The sequence below is a fragment of the Pan paniscus genome, chromosome 16 (genome assembly GCF_029289425.2).
Source record: "Pan paniscus chromosome 16, NHGRI_mPanPan1-v2.0_pri, whole genome shotgun sequence".
Classification (NCBI taxonomy): domain Eukaryota; kingdom Metazoa; phylum Chordata; class Mammalia; order Primates; family Hominidae; genus Pan; species Pan paniscus.
The window spans coordinates 51,337,809-51,345,380 of record NC_073265.2 but is presented as its reverse complement, the minus strand read 5'-3'; the positions used below and the strand labels follow the sequence as shown (position 1 = coordinate 51,345,380).

Sequence of the window (7,572 nt, the reverse complement as noted above, 5' to 3'; positions counted from 1 at the left end):
AGTAATTAGCTTTTATGTGTTTTTTTCCTTCTGGCAACACCCAGTTCCTAGAAGTTTTGCAAGCATTTCTCACATATGCAAAGGTGAATGAAGGGGTAAACATCACCATCTGTTCTGTATTTTCCTCCCCAGCAGGTATTTTTTTCCCCTTTTCTTTTCCCCTTTATGGTATATTATGGAGGAAACAGTTGGCCAATCGTCCAGCCAGAGTCACAGACACACTTTATGGACTTTGTCCTGTTTCCAGATTTAAATAAGAAAGAAAAAGAAACCGGTGTAATTCCATCCTGTGCAGCTGTTCTCTGGAGCAGCAATCCTTTATCATCACCCACCTCCTCTCCCATCTAAGTGTGTGCCGCCACCCTATGGAAGATTTGATGGACATGTACTTAAGCCTCCTAAGGCCCAGAACTATCTTTTCAGTTGCGAGCTAAAGGGCGACAAAGATTGTCACTTTAAGATGGATAATGATACAAATGAGCGCCAGTTATCTTTAAGAACCACCAGTTCAGGGGCTGGTGCAAAGGATGAATTGCATGTTGTTGAAGCAGAGATAATGAATAATGAAGGCAGTCCAATTAAAGTAACACTGGCAACTTTGAAAACATCTGTATAGCCAACAGTTTCCCTTTGGGGCTTTGAAATAACACCACCCATGTTCTTACCATTGAAATATGTTTCAGGGCCAGTGCATATGAGTGGACAACACTTAGGAGCTGTGCAGGAAGCTGCAGAGTCAGAAGACAAAGAGGATGAGGATGGGAAACTCTTAAGTATATCTGGAAATCGATCTGCCCCTGCAGGTGGTAGCAAGCTTCCACAGAAAAAAGTAAAACATGCTGCTGACAAAGGATGGTGATGATGAAGAAGGTAATAATGATGATGATTTTGCTGAAGAGGAAACTGAAGAAAAATCTTCAGGGAAGAAATCTACAGGAGGTATTTCAACCCAAAATGCAAAACAACAAAACCAGAATGGAAAAGACTCAAAACCATCAACACAAGATTAAAAGGTCAAGAATCCTTCAAACCACGAGAAAAAACTTTTAAAACACCAAAGGGACCTAGCTCTGTAGAAGACATTAAAGCAAAAATGCAAGCAAGAATAGATAAAGGTGGTTTTCTTCCCAAAGTGGAGGCCACGTTCATCAATTTTGTGAAGAATTGCTTCCGGGTGACTGACTAGGAGGCTATTCGAGATCTCTGGCAGTGGAGGAAGCCTCTTTAAGAATAGTTTAAACACGTTGTTAAAATGTTTCATCTTATTTCATTTGTGTAACAGTTGATATCTGGCTGTCCTTTTTACAATGCAGAGTGAGAACTTTCCCTACCATGTTTGAGAAATGTCTGGACTCCATTGCCAAGAATGTGTTGTCTGAAACACCTGTTTAGTATTTAAAGTTAGAACTCTGCCCTTTGCTTGGCTTTAAGTATGTGTGAAATGTCACTATGGGACATAGTAGTAGCGATGGTCAGACATGGAAATGGTGAGAAGACAAAATAAACGTGGAATAAACCCAGTATTTGAAGAAAAAAGAAAAGATGTAGCTAATGTTTATTTCAGTGAGATTGGTGTTTAGGAATGAACAGTTTGACACAGAAGGACTGGTGACAGGGACGAGCACAAAACCTTTTCTGTTACCAGTGTCAGGGTATTCATAGCGACGATTTCCTCTGTCCAGATGCTCTCACCTCAGGCCTGGCAGGGTGGCCCTGAGCTGCCTAGCATGAGCTCCATTTGCTGAGACAGGCCTTGCCTGATCCCCAGTCTCCATCATCTTACTCTCTTGTATTATCGTCATGTGACTGCATGTGAATTTACCTTGTTCATCTAATTTTTTAGACTGTTCATCTTTTTTTTTTTTTTTTTTTGAGATAGAGTTTCACTCTTGTCACCCAGGCTGGAGTGCAATGGCATGATCTTGGCTCACAGCAACCTCTGCCTCCCGGATTCAAGGATTCTACTGCCTCAGCCCCCGAGTAGCTGGGATTACAGTCATGCACCACCATGCCCAGCAAATTTTTGTATTTTTAGTAGAGATGGGGTTTCACCATGTTGGCCAGGCTGGTCTCAAACTCCTGACTTCAGGTGATCCGCCTGCCTTGGCCTCCCACAGTGCTGGGATTACAGGCATGAGTCATCATGCCTGGTCTAGACTGTCTATCTTTAACTCCACCTAGAATGTTGACCCCATGAAAGCCAGGACCTCATTTATCTTGTTCCTTGCTGTATAGCAGTGCCTGGAAGAAGGCTTGTCATGAGTTGAGTAGACATTTTCATTTCACCAATAGTTGATAAGCTTTTTGCTCACCTAGAGCTATTAATCTGTGGGTTGCCTCACTGTCCCTTTTGTGCTGTCACAGTCCTTCCAACCCTGTGTAAGCAATTCATTCTATTAATTCTGTTTGAAATACCCAGAGTGGTTTCTGTTTTCATGACTCGACCTTGTCAAAGGGTGATGAGACCAACACTCAATATCTGGGGTGAGTGGGAAGTAAATTTATTGCTTACTATTGAAAGGGAGAGCTTTGTTAGGCACATTCTCTCTGAGCAGAACTTTCTGCTAATATTATATAAGGCTCTGGGGAAGCATGGGTTTTAGGGATAGGAGGACATTTAGAGACATAAGTGTGTTCATATCTGTAGAAGCACTCTCTGAGACTTGTTGATTGGCACTCAGAGGCATGTTTATTGAAATGAGTCCATCCTGCCTGGCCGACTTGTAGAAGTGAGGATTGACACTGATTGGTTGGCTTGCAAAAGCAGTCACTGAGACAAGTTGTTGATCAATAGAACAGGTTTAAAATCAGTTTTGGTGACTTCTTGTTACCATGGTTATATAACAATCACTCTTTCTAGATTACTGAACACTTACTTTGTTTTTATGTTCAACCCTGACTGATAGACCTACCTTAGTCTAGGTTTGGACTCTAGATCTTTTTCAAACTATGTCCCTTATTAACTTTGTGACATTTCTTGAATAAATCACTTAACTTTACCAAACTCCTCATTTATCAGATAGGGCTAGTGATGCCTTCCTCTCGGATTATTCTGAGATTAAATGTTATGATGATTGTGAACACTGTAAATTATAAAACATTCTGAAAGCGTAAAACACATTTGAAATCCTCTTAAAATTTGACAATATGCCAAAATGGTGCGTAAACTCTAAAGCACTATATAATTATAAATATTTATATTATCTTTTTAGTATTTAGTATTGTTTTAGTACTTATATTATTATCATGCCCTGGTCTTTAAGTCTCAGCTGAAGTGTTTTTTTTCCTCCAAGAAAGTATCCTTAACTACTCAAGTCTTTATTGATCTTCTTTTTTTCTGGGTTTTGATATTTATCATATTTACTGAAAAAATTAGCCCTTATACTTATTCTATCTTGATTATTCACTGTAATTGTGGTTGTTGATCTTATCTCCCAACCCAGATTTTAGCTTACTTTAGGCAAGAATTTTGTCTTCATTAACATCAATAAATATCAGACCTTCAGAGCTCATGAGACCAAGGTCAATAAGTAATAGCACACGTACTCCTGCTCCATTGTGAACCTACAGAGACATAGCTATGCTATTGAAGAGTGTTGTCTCCCTAAGTCCACACATTGCCTTGGGATTATTTCCATCATAGCACTCCAGGCAGCCACTATAAGTTAAGTGGTATTATACCTGAGATAAAACCTACTGGCTATGGTGGATCTATGCTAATCTTCTCATTTTCCAAAAGAGGAAATTAAGACCCAAAGAGGAAGTGATTTACTCATGGAGCCCAAAGTCAGAATGAGAACTCATGTCTCCTATTCCTTGTCATCACTCTTTCTTCAACATCATGCCACATGCTGCTTGTCAATATCCCCAAGGTGCCTGACACACTGGCTGAGGTCATACTGAGTGCTCAATAAACACCTGTGGCTGTCTTTCTTAGGGCTTTTACTCAGGTATTTGGAAAGCAGAGCGTTTCCACGATACTGTTGACATTGTAATTTAATATTGTTGGGTCTGCCTCGGTGGCAGCTTAATTCATGATTGTGAATTATACATTAATCACATTCATAATGAAAATTCAATGTAAAAAGCATAAGTCTAAAAAATGTATTTGCATGAAATTAGTTTATTCTCCTCTCAGTAATTTAAGACTGAGTTTGATGCATCTGAGTGAAATTTTCCTCTCAGTTCTCTCTCCTGGCACTTAACTCGGCACCTAACAAACCAATTATTAAAGGCAGTATGTTTTTTAAACCCCAATACCAATAGCATTTTTGCTGTTTGGAGGTAGTTGTTGTAAACTAAATCTCAATGTCTTGAGAAAGGGTCTTTGCTCAGTAAAAGTCCAGACCATGAAATTCCTTCAGATAGAGTCCCTAATATGTATTAATCCATAGCAATAATAGCTGTTACTTACCATTGTAACCAAGCCATCCTCACTCTCTTTGACTTCCTATGTTAACTCTGGGAAAATAGTGGGTATTGTGACTTCTACAGACAGGTTCAGGCCTGTGAAATTTAGAATTGTACCCCCTACTCCCACAAGTCCTTTCTTACCCCATTTCATTTCGTAAAAGAAAATGTGACCAATCAGGAAAGTCAATTTATGAATAATTCTAATAGTAACATTCATAGGGGCTGTAGTAATGTTTATAGGGTTTGAGGCTGAAATTTCACCTCCTAGAATTTATTCTAAGAAAAAATTCAGGCTGGGCACGGTGGCTGACACCTGCAATCCTAGCACTTTGGGAGGCTGAGGTGGGCGGATCTTCTGAGCTCAGGAGTTCAAGACCAGCCTGGGCAACATGGCGAAACCCTGTCTCTACTGAAAATACAAAAAATTAGCCAGGCATGGTGGTGCACACCTGTAATCCCAGCTACTTGGGAGGCTGAGGCATGAGAATCACTTGAATCCGAGAGGCAGAGGTTGCAATGAGCTGAGATCATGCCACTGCACTTCAACCTGGGCTACAGAGTGAGACTCTGTCTCAGGAAAAAAAAAAAAAAAAGAAAGAAAAGAAAAGAAAAAACTCAAAAAAAATGAAAAAAAATTGGGAAAGTGACAAAACATTCAACAATAGGAAAATAATTAATCATTATATGTCTACCTGAAGGGCTGTGATACCAGACTAATAGCAACATAAACAGCTCTTACATTACAATCATAAATAAAAAATAGAAAAAATAGTATATATATGTATATTATTATTTGACCCATATAAATATAGATATGAGCAAAGACTGGAAGGTAGTGAACAAAGACAAAATTAATTTACATCAGAGTGGCAGGAGAATGGTGCTGTTTTGGTGGTGATCATTTTTAAAGTGTTCTTTAGTAATGCAAAAAATTAGTAGTATACCAGTAGAGTTAGTATTACGGTATATGAAAGCAGAAAGAACAATAGTTTGGCAGTCAGAAAATGCTACTAACTGGTAACGTAAACCTGGAAAATTATTTTGCTCTCTGATATCATGTTTTTCATCTATAAAATGAGCAAGTTAGGCTGGGTGCGGTGGCTCACACCTGTAATCCCAGCACTTTGGGAGGCCAAGGCAGGCAGATTACGAGGTCAGGAGACTGAGACCATCCTGGCCAACATGGTAAAACTCCATCTCTACTAAAATACAAAAAAAAGTAGCTAGGCATGATGGTGTGCGCCTGCAGTCCCAGCTACTCGGAAGGCTGAGGCAGGGGAATTGCTTGAACCCGAGAGGTGGAGATTGCAGTAAGCCGAGATCATGCCAGTGCACTCCAGCCTGGGTGACAGGGCAAAACTCCACCTCAAAAAAAAAAAAAAAAAAAAAAGGAGCAAGTTATTTCTAAGTTATGTAGCTTTAAATTATATCATCTTTCATGGATTTACTTACTTCCTTAAGTTGTTGTTTGAAAGTGTTTGAAAATGTTTAAGGATGGTAAATATTTGTTAAATTTCAGGGTCTTGGTCCCAGTAAAGAAATTCGCAGTTTTCAGTTTTAAGCTTAGCGAAATGGGTTACATAAAATAAAAAGTAATACATCTGTCTTGTCTCAAAGCTGTTCATTTTTTTTTAGCTTAAGAATTTGATTTACCCACTTTTCAGAAAAGCTCATACTTTTAACCTGCTACTGATTACATAATTAACCAGGCAGAAAAATGTCTTTGGAAGATGGAGAAATAGTGTTTTTCAAGGGCAATCTGATAGTATGAGTGAAAAAATGGAAGTTTGACTGCCCTCTTCTAATTGTTGCAAGACACAGTGATACGTATATTTTCGTTTTATGTGCTAACAAGTCAGCAAATACAGATCCCCAGTAGTGGCAGTATGTTCATCAACAGAACCTTCCCTAAAGGTGCTGCTAGGAAGCTGTTGGGGACCTAAGAATCATTGTTTCCAGAACACATTTTACTTAGCTTGGCTCCAAAACTTAGTTCCTTTTCTAAGGCTGCCCTTCTCCCTTTCCTCTGCAGATGCAAGTCCAACCCACCTTTTGGGTATCCAAGGCCTAGCAGAGGCTTTGTGCTCACATCAACATGGGTCGAAATCATTGCCTTCCCCCTCACCAGCTGTGTGACCATGCTCTTCTCTGAGGATCATGATCTACCTATCAAGCCCTTCCTCACATAGCTGTGGCACAGAGACCTAATACTTAATGTCCTGGTATAGTGCCTGGAATTTGGTGAGTATTAAATAAATGTCGAGGCCAGGCGTGGTGGCTCATGCCTGTAATCCCAGCACTTTGGGAGGCTGAGGTGGGCGGATCACCTGAAGTCAGGAGTTTGACACCAGCCTGGCCAACATGGTGAAACCCTGTCTCCACTAAAAATACAAAAATTAGCCAGGTGTGGTGGTGGGCGCCTGTAATCCCAGCTACTTGGGAGGCTGAGGCAGGAGAATTGCTTGAAGCCGGGATGCCGAGGTTGCAGTGGGCCGAGATCGCACCACTGCACTCCAGCCTGGGTGACAAAGAGAGACTCCATCTCAAAAATAAATAAATAAATAAATAAATAAAAATGTTGAGATGTTTCTCATTTTCTGATTCCCTCTTTTAAGACTCCCTGTCTGTAGTACTATTTGTAACACTTACTTTGGCACCACATATGTTTCTCAAATGGCTCATATGAGTATAACTAGTCTACTAACTCTCTTTGCTATAGGATCCTGGCTCTAAGATAAGCATCCATTGAACATGCTAGAAACTTGGAGAGAAATCTAGTAACATCATCTATTATGAAGCAAAAAGTAGAGCTAATATTTATTGAGTGGTTCTAAATATTAGCCACTGTGCTGAGGACTTCTAATGTATTATCTACTTAAATCTTTACAAAAATTTCATGTGGTAGGTAATATTTATTACTCCTCTTTACTAATGAAGAAATGGCATTTAGAAAGGCTAATTCATATGACCAAGAGACACAGCTAATAAATGACAGCTGAGATCTGTAACCCACATTCCTCTGACTTTGAATTTAAACTCTGCTTAAGAAATGAATTTGTTATTGACAATGATGTTTGTAGAGTTGCTACAGAGTGCCCAGGGCCCACAATCCAACCGCAGATTTGTAGGTGGAGTGGTGCCTTTGACTCATGACTGTTA

At 39.7% G+C, this 7,572-nt stretch overlaps 1 pseudogene; it reads left to right on the top strand.

Annotated features, from left to right (window-relative positions):
* Positions 1-365: 365 nt before the first annotated feature.
* On the top strand, positions 366-1,460 carry LOC100993187 (nucleophosmin-like; annotated as a pseudogene).
* The last annotated feature ends 6,112 nt before the right edge of the window (positions 1,461-7,572 follow it).